This window comes from Pleurodeles waltl, chromosome 12, assembly GCF_031143425.1.
Source record: "Pleurodeles waltl isolate 20211129_DDA chromosome 12, aPleWal1.hap1.20221129, whole genome shotgun sequence".
Lineage (NCBI taxonomy): Eukaryota > Metazoa > Chordata > Amphibia > Caudata > Salamandridae > Pleurodeles > Pleurodeles waltl.
The window spans coordinates 378537521-378557883 of record NC_090451.1 but is presented as its reverse complement, the minus strand read 5'-3'; positions in this window follow the sequence as shown (position 1 = coordinate 378557883).

Here is a 20363-nt window from a genome sequence, read left to right as displayed (position 1 = left end):
ATTTATCTTGGTGGTAGTGGACCATGCCACAAGATATCCTGAAGCTATTCCTTTAAGGACCACTACAGCACCTGCAGTGGCAAAGGCCCTCCTGGGAATATTTTCCAGGGTGGGCTTCCCAAAGGAAGTAGTATCAGACAGGGGAAGCAATTTCATGTCTGCATACTTAAAGGCCATGTGGAAGGAGTGTGGTGTAACGTACAAGTTCACAATACCCTATCATCCACAAACAAATGGACTGGTGGAGAGATTTAATAAAACTCTCAAAGGCATGATTATGGGTCTCCCTGAAAAACTCCACAGGAGATGGGATATCCTTCTACCATGCCTCCTTTTTGCCTACAGGGAGGTACCCCAGAAAGGAGTGGGCTTCAGCCCCTTTGAACTTCTTTTTGGACACCCTGTTAGGGGTCCACTCACACTTGTAAAGGAGGGTTGGGAACAACCTTTAAAAGCTCCTAAGCAGGATATTGTGGATTATGTACTTGGCCTCAGATCAAGGATGGCTGAGTACATGAAAAAGGCCAGTAAAAACCTTCAGGCCAGCCAAGAGCTCCAGAAGCAATGGCATGATCAGAAGGCTGTTTTGGTTCAGTACCAACCAGGGCAGAAAGTGTGGGTCTTGGAGCCTGTGGCCCCAAGAGCACTCCAAGACAAATGGAGTGGTCCCCACACAATTGTTGAAAAGAAGGGAGAAGTCACCTATTTAGTTGACTTAGGCACTGCCAGGAATCCCCTTAGGGTGCTCCATGTCAACCGCCTGAAACCCTACTATGACAGGGCTGATCTCACCCTGCTCATGGCAACTGATGAGGGACAGGAAGAAGACAGTGATCCTCTACCTGATCTCTTCTCTTCCACAGAACAAGATGCTCTTGTGGAAGGTGTAGTTTTGGCTGATTGTCTTACTGCTGAGCAGAAAGATAATTGCATAAATCTCCTAGATCAATTCTCTGAACTCTTCTCTACTGTGCCAGGTACCACTTCTTGGTGTGAGCACACTATAGATACTGGAGACAGTTTACCTGTCAAAAGTAAGATCTATAGGCAGCCTGACCATGTCAGGGACTGCATAAAGCAAGAGGTCCAGAAAATGTTAGAACTAGGAGTGGTTGAGCACTCTGACAGTCCATGGGCTTCTCCTGTGGTACTGGTACCAAAACCCCATTCCAAAGATGGAAAGAAGGAAATGCGGTTTTGTGTAGACTATAGAGGTCTCAACTTGGTAACCAAAACTGATGCTCACCCTATACCCAGGGCAGATGAGCTCATAGATACACTGGCATCTGCCAAGTATCTAAGCACTTTTGATTTGACTGCAGGGTATTGGCAGATCAAATTGCCAGAAGATGCTAAACCTAAGACTGCATTTTCTACCATTGGAGGACATTACCAGTTTACTGTAATGCCTTTTGGTTTGAAAAATGCACCTGCCACTTTTCAGAGGCTGGTGAACACAGTCCTGCAAGGGCTGGAAGCTTTCAGTGCAGCATATTTGGACGATATAGCTGTCTTTAGCTCCAGCTGGGATGATCACCTGGTCCACCTATGGAAAGTTTTGGAGGCTCTGCAAAAGGCAGGCCTCACTATCAAGGCTTCAAAGTGCCAGATAGGGCAGGGTAAGGTGGTTTATCTGGGACACCTTGTTGGTGGGGAACAGATTGCACCACTTCAGGGGAAAATCCAAACAATTATTGATTGGGTTCCCCCTACCACTCAGACTCAGGTGAGAGCCTTCCTAGGCCTCACTGGGTATTACAGGAGGTTCATTAAGAACTATGGCTCCATTGCAGCCCCTCTTAATGACCTCACATCCAAGAAAATGCCTAAAAAGGTATTATGGACAGCAAACTGTCAGAAAGCTTTTGAGGAGCTGAAGCAGGCCATGTGCTCTGCACCTGTCCTGAAAAGCCCTTGTTACTCTAAAAAATTCTATGTCCAAACTGATGCATCTGAATTAGGAGTAGGGGCAGTCCTATCACAACTTAATTCTGAGGGCCAGGATCAACCTGTTGCTTTTATTAGTAGGAGGTTGACCCCTAGAGAAAAGCGTTGGTCTGCCATTGAGAGGGAGGCCTTTGCTGTGGTCTGGGCACTGAAGAAGTTGAGGCCATACCTGTTTGGCACTCACTTCATTGTTCAGACAGACCACAAACCTCTACTTTGGCTAAAACAAATGAAAGGTGAAAATCCTAAATTGTTGAGGTGGTCCATATCCCTACAGGGAATGGACTATACAGTGGAACATAGACCTGGGAGTAGCCACTCCAATGCAGATGGACTCTCCAGATATTTCCACTTAGACAATGAAGACTCATCAGGTCATGGCTAGTCTTATTGTCCTTCGTTTGGGGGGGGGTTGTGTGGGAAAGTACCATCTTGCCTGGCATGTTACCCCCATTTTTCACTGTATATATGTTGTTTTAGTTGTATGTGTCACTGGGACCCTGGTAACCCAGGGCCCCAGTGCTCATAAGTGTGCCTGAATGTGTTACCTGTGTAGTGACTAACTGTCTCACTGAGGCTCTGCTAATCAGAACCTCAGTGGTTATGCTCTCTCATTTCTTTCCAAATTGTCACTAACAGGCTAGTGACCATTTTTACCAATTTACATTGGCTTACTGGAACACCCTTATAATTCCCTAGTATATGGTACTAAGGTACCCAGGGTATTGGGGTTCCAGGAGATCCCTATGGGCTGCAGCATTTCTTTTGCCACCCATAGGGAGCTCTGACAATTCTTACACAGGCCTGCCACTGCAGCCTGAGTGAAATAACGTCCACGTTATTTCACAGCCATTTTACACTGCACTTAAGTAACTTATAAGTCACCTATATGTCTAACCTTTACCTGGTAAAGGTTAGGTGCAAAGTTACTTAGTGTGAGGGCACCCTGGCACTAGCCAAGGTGCCCCCACATTGTTCAGAGCCAATTCCCTGAACTTTGTGAGTGCGGGGACACCATTACACGCGTGCACTACGTATAGGTCACTACCTATATGTAGCTTCACAATGGTAACTCCGAATATGGCCATGTAACATGTCTAAGATCATGGAATTGCCCCCTCTATGCCATCCTGGCATTGTTGGTACAATTCCATGATCCCAGTGGTCTGTAGCACAGACCCTGGTACTGCCAAACTGCCCTTCCTGGGGTTTTCACTGCAGCTGCTGCTGCTGCCAACCCCTCAGACAGGCATCTGCCCTCCTGGGGTCCAGCCAGGCCTGGCCCAGGATGGCAGAACAAAGAACTTCCTCTGAGAGAGGGTGTGACACCCTCTCCCTTTTGAAAATGGTGTGAAGGCAGGGGAGGAGTAGCCTCCCCCAGCCTCTGGAAATGCTTTGTTGGGCACAGATGTGCCCAATTCTGCATAAGCCAGTCTACACCGGTTCAGGGACCCCTTAGACCCTGCTCTGGCGCGAAACTGGACAAAGGAAAGGGGAGTGACCACTCCCCTGACCTGCACCTCCCCTGGGAGGTGTCCAGAGCTCCTCCAGTGTGCTCCAGACCTCTGCCATCTTGGAAACAGAGGTGCTGCTGGCACACTGGACTGCTCTGAGTGGCCAGTGCCACCAGGTGACGTCAGAGACTCCTTCTGATAGGCTCCTTCAGGTGTTAGTAGCCTATCCTCTCTCCTAGGTAGCCAAACCCTCTTTTCTGGCTATTTAGGGTCTCTGTCTCTGGGGAAACTTCAGATAACGAATGCATGAGCTCAGCCGAGTTCCTCTGCATCTCTCTCTTCACCTTCTGATAAGGAATCGACTGCTGACCGCGCTGGAAGCCTGCAAACCTGCAACATAGTAGCAAAGACGACTACTGCAACTCTGTAACGCTGATCCTGCCGCCTTCTCGACTGTTTTCCTGCTTGTGCATGCTGTGGGGGTAGTCTGCCTCCTCTCTGCACCAGAAGCTCCGAAGAAATCTCCCGTGGGTCGACGGAATCTTCCCCCTGCAACCGCAGGCACCAAAAAGCTGCATTACCGGTCCCTTGGGTCTCCTCTCAGCACGACGAGCGAGGTCCCTCGAATCCAGCAACTCTGTCCAAGTGACCCCCACAGTCCAGTGACGCTTCAGTCCAAGTTTGGTGGAGGTAAGTCCTTGCCTCACCTCGCTGGGCTCCATTGCTGGGAACCGCGACTTTGCAACTACTCCAGCCCCTATGCACTTCCGGCGGAAATCCTTTGTGCACAGCCAAGCCTGGGTCCACGGCACTCTAACCTGCATTGCACGACTTTCTAAGTTGGTCTCCGGCGACGTGGGACTACTTTGTGCAACTTCGGCGAGCACCGTTTCACGCATCCTCATAGTGCCTGTTTCTGGCACTTCTCCAGGTGCTACCGGCTTCAGAGAGAGCTCTTTGTCTTGCTCGACGTCCCCTCTCTCTGCTGGTCCAATTTGCGACCTCCTGGTCCCTCCTGGGCCTCAGCAGCGTCCAAAAACGCTAACCACACGATTTGCAGCTAGCAAGGCTTGTTGGCATTCTTTCGGCGGGAAAACACTTCTGCACGACTCTCCACGGCGAGAGGGATCCGTCCACCAAAGGGGAAGTCTCTAGCCCTTTTTGTTCCTACAGAAACCTCAGCTTCTTCTGTCCAGTAGAAGCTTCTTTGCACCCGCAGCTGGCATTTCCTGAGCATTTGCCCATCTCCGACTTGCTTGTGACTTTTGGACTTGGTCCCCTTGTTCCACAGGTACCCTAGATTGGAAATCCACAGTTGTTGCATTGCTGGTTTGTGTCTTTCCTGCATTATTCCTCTAACACGACTTCTTTGTCCTTAGGGGAACTTTAGTGCACTTTGCACTCACTTTTCAGGGTCTTGGGGAGGGTTATTTTTCTAACTCTCACTATTTTCTAATAGTCCCAGCGACCCTCTACAAGGTCACATAGGTTTGGGGTCCATTCGTGGTTCGCATTCCACTTTTGGAGTATATGGTTTGTGTTGCCCCTATCCCTATGTTTCCCCATTGCATCCTATTGTAACTATACATTGTTTGCACTGTTTTCTAAGACTATACTGCATATTTTTGCTATTGTGTATATATATCTTGTGTATATTTCCTATCCTCTCACTGAGGGTACACTCTAAGATACTTTGGCATATTGTCATAAAAATAAAGTACCTTTATTTTTAGTATAACTGTGTATTGTGTTTTCTTATGCTTTGAGACTACTTACCACTCTTGTCATTGTACTTTTCATAAGAGAAAAATATACAAAACAAGGTCAGTGTATATACACATAGCCAAAAAGTTTTGCATTTCCTCTTTTCACTCTTTTCTAAGTGCTGAAAAGTACTTCTAACTTTCTAAAAAGTTCTAAAAAGTTTAAAAAGTTTTTTTCTCTGTCTTTCTAAAAGCTCTGACAAACTTTTTATCTTTTACTATCACTTTAACTCTCTCTAAAAATGTCTGGCACAGGCCAAAATGTTGATCTGTCCAAACTTGCATATGATCACCTTAGCTGGAAAGGAGCAAGGAATCTCTGCATAGAGAGAGGTTTGAGTGTAGGGAAGAATCCTTCCTTAGAACTGTTAATTAACATGCTTAGAGTACAGGATAAGGCCATAAGTGCCCAATCTGGTGAAAAAGTAGCTAATGGTTCTCAATCTGATCCAGGGACTCCACCAGGAAAAGATTCAGGAAAGAAAGTTCCTAGCCTGCCCATTACTAGACAGTCTAGCATAGTTGGTAATGATGATGAGCCACACCATATAAATAGTGTTGTCTCACATCATAGCAAAAGCATTTATTCTCACCATACTGGTAGTGATGTTTCTGTTAGCCAAGCTGTTAGGGTGGCTTCTGTAAGGGACAGGTCTCCTTCTGTCCATTCTCACCATACTTCTGTTTCAAGGCATGTCCCTCCCACCCACCCTGATGACAGATTGTTAGAAAGGGAGCTCAATAGATTGAGAATGGAACAAACCAGACTGAAGCTCAAGAAGCAACAGCTGGATTTGGATAGACAGACTTTAGAAGTAGAGAAGGAGAGACAGAAACTGGGTTTAGAAACCCATGGCGGCAGCAGCAGTATTCCCCATAGTCATCCTGCAAAAGAGCATGATTCCAGGAATCTGCATAAGATAGTTCCCCCTTATAAGGAGGGGGATGACATTAACAAGTGGTTTGCTGCACTTGAGAGGGCCTGTGTTGTACAGGATGTCCCTCAAAGGCAGTGGGCTGCTATCCTATGGCTATCATTTAGTGGAAAAGGTAGGGATAGGCTCCTTACTGTGAAAGAAAATGATGCTAATAATTTCCAAGTTCTTAAGAATGCACTCCTGGATGGTTATGGCTTAACCACTGAACAATACAGGATAAAGTTCAGAGAGACCAAAAAGGAGTCTTCACAAGACTGGGTTGATTTCATTGACCATTCAGTGAAGGCCTTGGAGGGGTGGTTACATGGCAGTAAGGTTACTGACTTTGAAAGCCTGTATAACTTGATCCTGAGAGAGCATATTCTTAATAATTGTGTGTCTGATTTGTTTCACCAGTACTTGGTGGACTCTGATCTGACCTCTCCCCAAGAATTGGGAAAGAAGGCAGACAAATGGGTCAGAACAAGGGTGAACAGAAAAGTTCATACAGGGGGTGACAAAGATGGCAACAAAAAGAAGGATGGTAAGTCTTCTGACAAGGGTGGGGACAAATCTAAAAATGAGTCTTCATCAGGTCCACAAAAACACTCTGGTGGGGGTGGTGGGCCCAAATCCTCTTTTAATCAGAACAAGGAAAAGAAACCATGGTGCTATTTATGTAAAATAAAAGGCCATTGGACAACAGATCCCAGTTGTCCAAAGAAAGGCACCAAGCCTCCTACCACTACAACCCCTACTGCTACACCTATTGTCCCTACTAATAGCAGTGGTGGTGGGAGCAAACCTACTAATAGCCAATCCAAGGGAGTAGCTGGGCTCACTATTGGTAACTTAGTTGGGGTTGGCCTTGTTAGGGATGCCACAGAGGCTGTGTTAGTCTCTGAGGGGGCTATTGATTTAGCCACCTTAGTTGCTTGTCCCCTTAATATGGATAAGTACAAGCAGCTACCCCTAATAAATGGTGTTGAGGTTCAGGCCTACAGGGACACTGGTGCCAGTGTGACTATGGTCATAGAGAAACTGGTCCACCCTGAACAACACCTACTTGGTCACCAGTACCAAGTAACCGATGCTCACAACAACACACTTAGCCACCCCATGGCTGTTGTTAATCTCAACTGGGGGGGGGTTACTGGTCCAAAGAAAGTTGTGGTAGCTTCAGATTTACCTGTAGACTGTCTATTAGGGAATGATTTGGAGACATCAGCTTGGTCAGATGTGGAGTTGGAGGCCCATGCAGCAATGCTGGGCATCCCAGGGCATATTTTTGCTTTGACAAGGGCTCAGGCCAAAAAGCAAAAAGGACAGGGAAGCTTGGATCCTGGAACAATGGACCAAGTGCTCCCTAAAGCTAGGGCTAGTAGAAGCAAACCACTTCCTACTATCCCTCCCTCTACAGTGGATTCAACTTCTGAGGAAGAAGAATTCCCTCCCTGTGCAGAACCTACACCAGAGGAGCTGGAAGCAGACACTGCTGAGCTTTTGGGTGAAGGGGGGCCTGCCAGAGAGGAGCTGAGTGTGGCACAGCAAACCTGTCCCACATTAGAGGGTCTCAGACAGCAAGCTGTCAAACAGGCTAATGGGGATGTCAGTGACTCTAACAGAGTTTACTGGGAGGACAACCTCTTGTACACTGAGCATAGGGATCCTAAACCTGGAGCTGCCAGGAGATTAGTGATTCCTCAGGAGTACAGAAAGTTCCTCCTAACACTGGCACATGACATTCCCTTAGCTGGGCACCTAGGACAAATGAAAACTTGGGACAGGCTTGTTCCCCTGTTTCATTGGCCTAGGATGTCTGAGGACACAAAGGAATTTTGTAAGTCCTGTGAAACCTGTCAAGCCAGTGGCAAGACAGGTGGCACCCCAAAGGCACCCCTTATTCCACTGCCTGTGGTTGGGGTTCCCTTTGAAAGGGTAGGGGTTGACATAGTTGGCCCCCTTGACCCTCCTACTGCTTCAGGCAATAGATTTATCTTGGTGGTAGTGGACCATGCCACAAGATATCCTGAAGCTATTCCTTTAAGGACCACTACAGCACCTGCAGTGGCAAAGGCCCTCCTGGGAATATTTTCCAGGGTGGGCTTCCCAAAGGAAGTAGTATCAGACAGGGGAAGCAATTTCATGTCTGCATACTTAAAGGCCATGTGGAAGGAGTGTGGTGTAACGTACAAGTTCACAACACCCTATCATCCACAAACAAATGGACTGGTGGAGAGATTTAATAAAACTCTCAAAGGCATGATTATGGGTCTCCCTGAAAAACTCCGCAGGAGATGGGATATCCTTCTACCATGCCTCCTTTTTGCCTACAGGGAGGTACCCCAGAAAGGAGTGGGCTTCAGCCCCTTTGAACTTCTTTTTGGACACCCTGTTAGGGGTCCACTCACACTTGTAAAGGAGGGTTGGGAACAACCTTTAAAAGCTCCTAAGCAGGATATTGTGGATTATGTACTTGGCCTCAGATCAAGGATGGCTGAGTACATGAAAAAGGCCAGTAAAAACCTTCAGGCCAGCCAAGAGCTCCAGAAGCAATGGCATGATCAGAAGGCTGTTTTGGTTCAGTACCAACCAGGGCAGAAAGTGTGGGTCTTGGAGCCTGTGGCCCCAAGAGCACTCCAAGACAAATGGAGTGGTCCCCACACAATTGTTGAAAAGAAGGGAGAAGTCACCTATTTAGTTGACTTAGGCACTGCCAGGAATCCCCTTAGGGTGCTCCATGTCAACCGCCTGAAACCCTACTATGACAGGGCTGATCTCACCCTGCTCATGGCAACTGATGAGGGACAGGAAGAAGACAGTGATCCTCTACCTGATCTCTTCTCTTCCACAGAACAAGATGCTCTTGTGGAAGGTGTAGTTTTGGCTGATTGTCTTACTGCTGAGCAGAAAGATAATTGCATAAATCTCCTAGATCAATTCTCTGAACTCTTCTCTACTGTGCCAGGTACCACTTCTTGGTGTGAGCACACTATAGATACTGGAGACAGTTTACCTGTCAAAAGTAAGATCTATAGGCAGCCTGACCATGTCAGGGACTGCATAAAGCAAGAGGTCCAGAAAATGTTAGAACTAGGAGTGGTTGAGCACTCTGACAGTCCATGGGCTTCTCCTGTGGTACTGGTACCAAAACCCCATTCCAAAGATGGAAAGAAGGAAATGCGGTTTTGTGTAGACTATAGAGGTCTCAACTTGGTAACCAAAACTGATGCTCACCCTATACCCAGGGCAGATGAGCTCATAGATACACTGGCATCTGCCAAGTATCTAAGCACTTTTGATTTGACTGCAGGGTATTGGCAGATCAAATTGCCAGAAGATGCTAAACCTAAGACTGCATTTTCTACCATTGGAGGACATTACCAGTTTACTGTAATGCCTTTTGGTTTGAAAAATGCACCTGCCACTTTTCAGAGGCTGGTGAACACAGTCCTGCAAGGGCTGGAAGCTTTCAGTGCAGCATATTTGGACGATATAGCTGTCTTTAGCTCCAGCTGGGATGATCACCTGGTCCACCTATGGAAAGTTTTGGAGGCTCTGCAAAAGGCAGGCCCCACTATCAAGGCTTCAAAGTGCCAGATAGGGCAGGGTAAGGTGGTTTATCTGGGACACCTTGTTGGTGGGGAACAGATTGCACCACTTCAGGGGAAAATCCAACAATTATTGATTGGGTTCCCCCTACCACTCAGACTCAGGTGAGAGCCTTCCTAGGCCTCACTGGGTATTACAGGAGGTTCATTAAGAACTATGGCTCCATTGCAGCCCCTCTTAATGACCTCACATCCAAGAAAATGCCTAAAAAGGTATTATGGACAGCAAACTGTCAGAAAGCTTTTGAGGAGCTGAAGCAGGCCATGTGCTCTGCACCTGTCCTGAAAAGCCCTTGTTACTCTAAAAAATTCTATGTCCAAACTGATGCATCTGAATTAGGAGTAGGGGCAGTCCTATCACAACTTAATTCTGAGGGCCAGGATCAACCTGTTGCTTTTATTAGTAGGAGGTTGACCCCTAGAGAAAAGCGTTGGTCTGCCATTGAGAGGGAGGCCTTTGCTGTGGTCTGGGCACTGAAGAAGTTGAGGCCATACCTGTTTGGCACTCACTTCATTGTTCAGACAGACCACAAACCTCTACTTTGGCTAAAACAAATGAAAGGTGAAAATCCTAAATTGTTGAGGTGGTCCATATCCCTACAGGGAATGGACTATACAGTGGAACATAGACCTGGGAGTAGCCACTCCAATGCAGATGGACTCTCCAGATATTTCCACTTAGACAATGAAGACTCATCAGGTCATGGCTAGTCTTATTGTCCTTCGTTTGGGGGGGGGTTGTGTGGGAAAGTACCATCTTGCCTGGCATGTTACCCCCATTTTTCACTGTATATATGTTGTTTTAGTTGTATGTGTCACTGGGACCCTGGTAACCCAGGGCCCCAGTGCTCATAAGTGTGCCTGAATGTGTTACCTGTGTAGTGACTAACTGTCTCACTGAGGCTCTGCTAATCAGAACCTCAGTGGTTATGCTCTCTCATTTCTTTCCAAATTGTCACTAACAGGCTAGTGACCATTTTTACCAATTTACATTGGCTTACTGGAACACCCTTATAATTCCCTAGTATATGGTACTAAGGTACCCAGGGTATTGGGGTTCCAGGAGATCCCTATGGGCTGCAGCATTTCTTTTGCCACCCATAGGGAGCTCTGACAATTCTTACACAGGCCTGCCACTGCAGCCTGAGTGAAATAACGTCCACGTTATTTCACAGCCATTTTACACTGCACTTAAGTAACTTATAAGTCACCTATATGTCTAACCTTTACCTGGTAAAGGTTAGGTGCAAAGTTACTTAGTGTGAGGGCACCCTGGCACTAGCCAAGGTGCCCCCACATTGTTCAGAGCCAATTCCCTGAACTTTGTGAGTGCGGGGACACCATTACACGCGTGCACTACGTATAGGTCACTACCTATATGTAGCTTCACAATGGTAACTCCGAATATGGCCATGTAACATGTCTAAGATCATGGAATTGCCCCCTCTATGCCATCCTGGCATTGTTGGTACAATTCCATGATCCCAGTGGTCTGTAGCACAGACCCTGGTACTGCCAAACTGCCCTTCCTGGGGTTTTCACTGCAGCTGCTGCTGCTGCCAACCCCTCAGACAGGCATCTGCCCTCCTGGGGTCCAGCCAGGCCTGGCCCAGGATGGCAGAACAAAGAACTTCCTCTGAGAGAGGGTGTGACACCCTCTCCCTTTGGAAAATGGTGTGAAGGCAGGGGAGGAGTAGCCTCCCCCAGCCTCTGGAAATGCTTTGTTGGGCACAGATGTGCCCAATTCTGCATAAGCCAGTCTACACCGGTTCAGGGACCCCTTAGACCCTGCTCTGGTGCGAAACTGGACAAAGGAAAGGGGAGTGACCACTCCCCTGACCTGCACCTCCCCTGGGAGGTGTCCAGAGCTCCTCCAGTGTGCTCCAGACCTCTGCCATCTTGGAAACAGAGGTGCTGCTGGCACACTGGACTGCTCTGAGTGGCCAGTGCCACCAGGTGACGTCAGAGACTCCTTCTGATAGGCTCCTTCAGGTGTTAGTAGCCTATCCTCTCTCCTAGGTAGCCAAACCCTCTTTTCTGGCTATTTAGGGTCTCTGTCTCTGGGGAAACTTCAGATAACGAATGCATGAGCTCAGCCGAGTTCCTCTGCATCTCTCTCTTCACCTTCTGATAAGGAATCGACTGCTGACCGCGCTGGAAGCCTGCAAACCTGCAACATAGTAGCAAAGACGACTACTGCAACTCTGTAACGCTGATCCTGCCGCCTTCTCGACTGTTTTCCTGCTTGTGCATGCTGTGGGGGTAGTCTGCCTCCTCTCTGCACCAGAAGCTCCGAAGAAATCTCCCGTGGGTCGACGGAATCTTCCCCCTGCAACCGCAGGCACCAAAAAGCTGCATTACCGGTCCCTTGGGTCTCCTCTCAGCACGACGAGCGAGGTCCCTCGAATCCAGCAACTCTGTCCAAGTGACCCCCACAGTCCAGTGACGCTTCAGTCCAAGTTTGGTGGAGGTAAGTCCTTGCCTCACCTCGCTGGGCTCCATTGCTGGGAACCGCGACTTTGCAACTACTCCGGCCCCTGTGCACTTCCGGCGGAAATCCTTTGTGCACAGCCAAGCCTGGGTCCACAGCACTCTAACCTGCATTGCACGACTTTCTAAGTTGGTCTCCGGCGACGTGGGACTACTTTGTGCAACTTCGGCGAGCACCGTTTCACGCATCCTGATAGTGCCTGTTTCTGGCACTTCTCCAGGAGCTACCGGCTTCAGAGAGGGCTCCTTGTCTTGCTCGACGTCCCTTCTCTCTGCTGGTCCAATTTGCGACCTCCTGGTCCCTCCTGGGCCTCAGCAGCGTCCAAAAACGCTAACCACATGATTTGCAGCTAGCAAGGCTTGTTGGCATTCTTTCGGCGGGAAAACACGTCTGCACGACTCTCCACGGCGAGAGGGATCCGTCCACCAAAGGGGAAGTCTCTAGCCCTTTTTGTTCCTGCAGAAACCTCAGCTTCTTCTGTCCAGTAGAAGCTTCTTTGCACCCGCAGCTGGCATTTCCTGGGCATTTGCCCATCTCCGACTTGCTTGTGACTTTTGGACTTGGTCCCCTTGTTCCACAGGTACCCTAGATTGGAAATCCACAGTTGTTGCATTGCTGGTTTGTGTCTTTCCTGCATTATTCCTCTAACACGACTTCTTTGTCCTTAGGGGAACTTTAGTGCACTTTGCACTCACTTTTCAGGGTCTTGGGGAGGGTTATTTTTCTAACTCTCACTATTTTCTAATAGTCCCAGCGACCCTCTACAAGGTCACATAGGTTTGGGGTCCATTCGTGGTTCGCATTCCACTTTTGGAGTATATGGTTTGTGTTGCCCCTATCCCTATGTTTCCCCATTGCATCCTATTGTAACTATACATTGTTTGCACTGTTTTCTAAGACTATACTGCATATTTTTGCTATTGTGTATATATATCTTGTGTATATTTCCTATCCTCTCACTGAGGGTACACTCTAAGATACTTTGGCATATTGTCATAAAAATAAAGTACCTTTATTTTTAGTATAACTGTGTATTGTGTTTTCTTATGCTTTGAGACTACTTACCACTCTTGTCATTGTACTTTTCATAAGAGAAAAATATACAAAACAAGGTCAGTGTATATACACATAGCCAAAAAGTTTTGCATTTCCTCTTTTCACTCTTTTCTAAGTGCTGAAAAGTACTTCTAACTTTCTAAAAAGTTCTAAAAAGTTTAAAAAGTTTTTCTCTCTGTCTTTCTAAAAGCTCTGACAAACTTTTTATCTTTTACTATCACTTTAACTCTCTCTAAAAATGTCTGGCACAGGCCAAAATGTTGATCTGTCCAAACTTGCATATGATCACCTTAGCTGGAAAGGAGCAAGGAATCTCTGCATAGAGAGAGGTTTGAGTGTAGGGAAGAATCCTTCCTTAGAACTGTTAATTAACATGCTTAGAGTACAGGATAAGGCCATAAGTGCCCAATTTGGTGAAAAAGTAGCTAATGGTTCTCAATCTGATCCAGGGACTCCCCCAGGAAAAGATTCAGGAAAGAAAGTTCCTAGCCTGCCCATTACTAGACAGTCTAGCATAGTTGGTAATGATGATGAGCCACACCATATAAATAGTGTTGTCTCACATCATAGCAAAAGCATTTATTCTCACCATACTGGTAGTGATGTTTCTGTTAGCCAAGCTGTTAGGGTGGCTTCTGTAAGGGACAGGTCTCCTTCTGTCCATTCTCACCATACTTCTGTTTCAAGGCATGTCCCTCCCACCCACCCTGATGACAGATTGTTAGAAAGGGAGCTCAATAGATTGAGAATGGAACAAACCAGACTGAAGCTCAAGAAGCAACAGCTGGATTTGGATAGACAGACTTTAGAAGTAGAGAAGGAGAGACAGAAACTGGGTTTAGAAACCCATGGCGGCAGCAGCAGTATTCCCCATAGTCATCCTGCAAAAGAGCATGATTCCAGGAATCTGCATAAGATAGTTCCCCCTTATAAGGAGGGGGATGACATTAACAAGTGGTTTGCTGCACTTGAGAGGGCCTGTGTTGTACAGGATGTCCCTCAAAGGCAGTGGGCTGCTATCCTATGGCTATCATTTAGTGGAAAAGGTAGGGATAGGCTCCTTACTGTGAAAGAAAATGATGCTAATAATTTCCAAGTTCTTAAGAATGCACTCCTGGATGGTTATGGCTTAACCACTGAACAATACAGGATAAAGTTCAGAGAGACCAAAAAGGAGTCTTCACAAGACTGGGTTGATTTCATTGACCATTCAGTGAAGGCCTTGGAGGGGTGGTTACATGGCAGTAAGGTTACTGACTTTGAAAGCCTGTATAACTTGATCCTGAGAGAGCATATTCTTAATAATTGTGTGTCTGATTTGTTTCACCAGTACTTGGTGGACTCTGATCTGACCTCTCCCCAAGAATTGGGAAAGAAGGCAGACAAATGGGTCAGAACAAGGGTGAACAGAAAAGTTCATACAGGGGGTGACAAAGATGGCAACAAAAAGAAGGATGGTAAGTCTTCTGACAAGGGTGGGGACAAATCTAAAAATGAGTCTTCATCAGGTCCACAAAAACACTCTGGTGGGGGTGGTGGGCCCAAATCCTCTTTTAATCAGAACAAGGAAAAGAAACCATGGTGCTATTTATGTAAAATAAAAGGCCATTGGACAACAGATCCCAGTTGTCCAAAGAAAGGCACCAAGCCTCCTACCACTACAACCCCTACTGCTACACCTATTGTCCCTACTAATAGCAGTGGTGGTGGGAGCAAACCTACTAATAGCCAATCCAAGGGAGTAGCTGGGCTCACTATTGGTAACTTAGTTGGGGTTGGCCTTGTTAGGGATGCCACAGAGGCTGTGTTAGTCTCTGAGGGGGCTATTGATTTAGCCACCTTAGTTGCTTGTCCCCTTAATATGGATAAGTACAAGCAGCTACCCCTAATAAATGGTGTTGAGGTTCAGGCCTACAGGGACACTGGTGCCAGTGTGACTATGGTCATAGAGAAACTGGTCCACCCTGAACAACACCTACTTGGTCACCAGTACCAAGTAACCGATGCTCACAACAACACACTTAGCCACCCCATGGCTGTTGTTAATCTCAACTGGGGGGGGGTTACTGGTCCAAAGAAAGTTGTGGTAGCTTCAGATTTACCTGTAGACTGTCTATTAGGGAATGATTTGGAGACATCAGCTTGGTCAGATGTGGAGTTGGAGGCCCATGCAGCAATGCTGGGCATCCCAGGGCATATTTTTGCTTTGACAAGGGCTCAGGCCAAAAAGCAAAAAGGACAGGGAAGCTTGGATCCTGGAACAATGGACCAAGTGCTCCCTAAAGCTAGGGCTAGTAGAAGCAAACCACTTCCTACTATCCCTCCCTCTACAGTGGATTCAACTTCTGAGGAAGAAGAATTCCCTCCCTGTGCAGAACCTACACCAGAGGAGCTGGAAGCAGACACTGCTGAGCTTTTGGGTGAAGGGGGGCCTGCCAGAGAGGAGCTGAGTGTGGCACAGCAAACCTGTCCCACATTAGAGGGTCTCAGACAGCAAGCTGTCAAACAGGCTAATGGGGATGTCAGTGACTCTAACAGAGTTTACTGGGAGGACAACCTCTTGTACACTGAGCATAGGGATCCTAAACCTGGAGCTGCCAGGAGATTAGTGATTCCTCAGGAGTACAGAAAGTTCCTCCTAACACTGGCACATGACATTCCCTTAGCTGGGCACCTAGGACAAATGAAAACTTGGGACAGGCTTGTTCCCCTGTTTCATTGGCCTAGGATGTCTGAGGACACAAAGGAATTTTGTAAGTCCTGTGAAACCTGTCAAGCCAGTGGCAAGACAGGTGGCACCCCAAAGGCACCCCTTATTCCACTGCCTGTGGTTGGGGTTCCCTTTGAAAGGGTAGGGGTTGACATAGTTGGCCCCCTTGACCCTCCTACTGCTTCAGGCAATAGATTTATCTTGGTGGTAGTGGACCATGCCACAAGATATCCTGAAGCTATTCCTTTAAGGACCACTACAGCACCTGCAGTGGCAAAGGCCCTCCTGGGAATATTTTCCAGGGTGGGCTTCCCAAAGGAAGTAGTATCAGACAGGGGAAGCAATTTCATGTCTGCATACTTAAAGGCCATGTGGAAGGAGTGTGGTGTAACGTACAAGTTCACAACACCCTATCATCCACAAACAAATGGACTGGTGGAGAGATTTAATAAAACTCTCAAAGGCATGATTATGGGTCTCCCTGAAAAACTCCGCAGGAGATGGGATATCCTTCTACCATGCCTCCTTTTTGCCTACAGGGAGGTACCCCAGAAAGGAGTGGGCTTCAGCCCCTTTGAACTTCTTTTTGGACACCCTGTTAGGGGTCCACTCACACTTGTAAAGGAGGGTTGGGAACAACCTTTAAAAGCTCCTAAGCAGGATATTGTGGATTATGTACTTGGCCTCAGATCAAGGATGGCTGAGTACATGAAAAAGGCCAGTAAAAACCTTCAGGCCAGCCAAGAGCTCCAGAAGCAATGGCATGATCAGAAGGCTGTTTTGGTTCAGTACCAACCAGGGCAGAAAGTGTGGGTCTTGGAGCCTGTGGCCCCAAGAGCACTCCAAGACAAATGGAGTGGTCCCCACACAATTGTTGAAAAGAAGGGAGAAGTCACCTATTTAGTTGACTTAGGCACTGCCAGGAATCCCCTTAGGGTGCTCCATGTCAACCGCCTGAAACCCTACTATGACAGGGCTGATCTCACCCTGCTCATGGCAACTGATGAGGGACAGGAAGAAGACAGTGATCCTCTACCTGATCTCTTCTCTTCCACAGAACAAGATGCTCTTGTGGAAGGTGTAGTTTTGGCTGATTATCTTACTGCTGAGCAGAAAGATAATTGCATAAATCTCCTAGATCAATTCTCTGAACTCTTCTCTACTGTGCCAGGTACCACTTCTTGGTGTGAGCACACTATAGATACTGGAGACAGTTTACCTGTCAAAAGTAAGATCTATAGGCAGCCTGACCATGTCAGGGACTGCATAAAGCAAGAGGTCCAGAAAATGTTAGAACAAGGAGTGGTTGAGCACTCTGACAGTCCATGGGCTTCTCCTGTGGTACTGGTACCAAAACCCCATTCCAAAGATGAAAAGAAGGAAATGCGGTTTTGTGTAGACTATAGAGGTCTCAACTTGGTAACCAAAACTGATGCTCACCCTATACCCAGGGCAGATGAGCTCATAGATACACTGGCATCTGCCAAGTATCTAAGCACTTTTGATTTGACTGCAGGGTATTGGCAGATCAAATTGCCAGAAGATGCTAAACCTAAGACTGCATTTTCTACCATTGGAGGACATTACCAGTTTACTGTAATGCCTTTTGGTTTGAAAAATGCACCTGCCACTTTTCAGAGGCTGGTGAACACAGTCCTGCAAGGGCTGGAAGCTTTCAGTGCAGCATATTTGGACGATATAGCTGTCTTTAGCTCCAGCTGGGATGATCACCTGGTCCACCTATGGAAAGTTTTGGAGGCTCTGCAAAAGGCAGGCCTCACTATCAAGGCTTCAAAGTGCCAGATAGGGCAGGGTAAGGTGGTTTATCTGGGACACCTTGTTGGTGGGGAACAGATTGCACCACTTCAGGGGAAAATCCAAACAATTATTGATTGGGTTCCCCCTACCACTCAGACTCAGGTGAGAGCCTTCCTAGGCCTCACTGGGTATTACAGGAGGTTCATTAAGAACTATGGCTCCATTGCAGCCCCTCTTAATGACCTCACATCCAAGAAAATGCCTAAAAAGGTATTATGGACAGCAAACTGTCAGAAAGCTTTTGAGGAGCTGAAGCAGGCCATGTGCTCTGCACCTGTCCTGAAAAGCCCTTGTTACTCTAAAAAATTCTATGTCCAAACTGATGCATCTGAATTAGGAGTAGGGGCAGTCCTATCACAACTTAATTCTGAGGGCCAGGATCAACCTGTTGCTTTTATTAGTAGGAGGTTGACCCCTAGAAAAAAGCGTTGGTCTGCCATTGAGAGGGAGGCCTTTGCTGTGGTCTGGGCACTGAAGAAGTTGAGGCCATACCTGTTTGGCACTCACTTAATTGTTCAGACAGACCACAAACCTCTACTTTGGCTAAAACAAATGAAAGGTGAAAATCCTAAATTGTTGAGGTGGTCCATATCCCTACAGGGAATGGACTATACAGTGGAACATAGACCTGGGAGTAGCCACTCCAATGCAGATGGACTCTCCAGATATTTCCACTTAGACAATGAAGACTCATCAGGTCATGGCTAGTCTTATTGTCCTTCGTTTGGGGGGGGGTTGTGTGGGAAAGTACCATCTTGCCTGGCATGTTACCCCCATTTTTCACTGTATATATGTTGTTTTAGTTGTATGTGTCACTGGGACCCTGGTAACCCAGGGCCCCAGTGCTCATAAGTGTGCCTGAATGTGTTACCTGTGTAGTGACTAACTGTATCACTGAGGCTCTGCTAATCAGAACCTCAGTGGTTATGCTCTCTCATTTCTTTCCAAATTGTCACTAACAGGCTAGTGACCATTTTTACCAATTTACATTGGCTTACTGGAACACCCTTATAATTCCCTAGTATATGGTACTAAGGTACCCAGGGTATTGGGGTTCCAGGAGATCCCTATGGGCTGCAGCATTTCTTTTGCCACCCATAGGGAGCTCTGACAATTCTTACACAGGCCTGCCACTGCAGCCTGAGTGAAATAACGTCCACGTTATTTCACAGCCATTTTACACTGCACTTAAGTAACTTATAAGTCACCTATATGTCTAACCTTTACCTGGTAAAGGTTAGGTGCAAAGTTACTTAGTGTGAGGGCACCCTGGCACTAGCCAAGGTGCCCCCACATTGTTCAGAGCCAATTCCCTGAACTTTGTGAGTGCGGGGACACCATTACACGCGTGCACTACGTATAGGTCACTACCTATATGTAGCTTCACAATGGTAACTCCGAATATGGCCATGTAACATGTCTAAGATCATGGAATTGCCCCCTCTATGCCATCCTGGCATTGTTGGTACAATTCCATGATCCCAGTGGTCTGTAGCACAGACCCTGGTACTGCCAAACTGCCCTTCCTGGGGTTTTCACTGCAGCTGCTGCTGCTGCCAACCCCTCAGACAGGCATCTGCCCTCCTGGGGTCCAGCCAGGCCTGGCCCAGGATGGCAGAACAAAGAACTTCCTCTGAGAGAGGGTGTGACACCCTCTCCCTTTGGAAAATGGTGTGAAGGCAGGGGAGGAGTAGCCTCCCCCAGCCTCTGGAAATGCTTTGTTGGGCACAGATGTGCCCAATTCTGCATAAGCCAGTCTACACCGGTTCAGGGACCCCTTAGACCCTGCTCTGGCGCGAAACTGGACAAAGGAAAGGGGAGTGACCACTCCCCTGACCTGCACCTCCCCTGGGAGGTGTCCAGAGCTCCTCCAGTGTGCTCCAGACCTCTGCCATCTTGGAAACAGAGGTGCTGCTGGCACACTGGACTGCTCTGAGTGGCCAGTGCCACCAGGTGACGTCAGAGACTCCTTCTGATAGGCTCCTTCAGGTGTTAGTAGCCTATCCTCTCTCCTAGGTAGCCAAACCCTCTTTTCTGGCTATTTAGGGTCTCTGTCTCTGGGGAAACTTCAGATAACGAATGCATGAGCTCAGCCGAGTTCCTCTGCATCTCTCTCTTCACCTTCTGATAAGGAATCGACTGCTGACCGCGCTGGAAGCCTGCAAACCTGCAACATAGTAGCAAAGACGACTACTGCAACTCTGTAACGCTGATCCTGCCGCCTTCTCGACTGTTTTCCTGCTTGTGCATGCTGTGGGGGTAGTCTGCCTCCTCTCTGCACCAGAAGCTCCGAAGAAATCTCCCGTGGGTCGACGGAATCTTCCCCCTGCAACCGCAGGCACCAAAAAGCTGCATTACCGGTCCCTTGGGTCTCCTCTCAGCACGACGAGCGAGGTCCCTCGAATCCAGCAACTCTGTCCAAGTGACCCCCACAGTCCAGTGACGCTTCAGTCCAAGTTTGGTGGAGGTAAGTCCTTGCCTCACCTCGCTGGGCTGCATTGCTGGGAACCGCGACTTTGCAACTACTCCGGCCCCTGTGCACTTCCGGCGGAAATCCTTTGTGCACAGCCAAGCCTGGGTCCACGGCACTCTAACC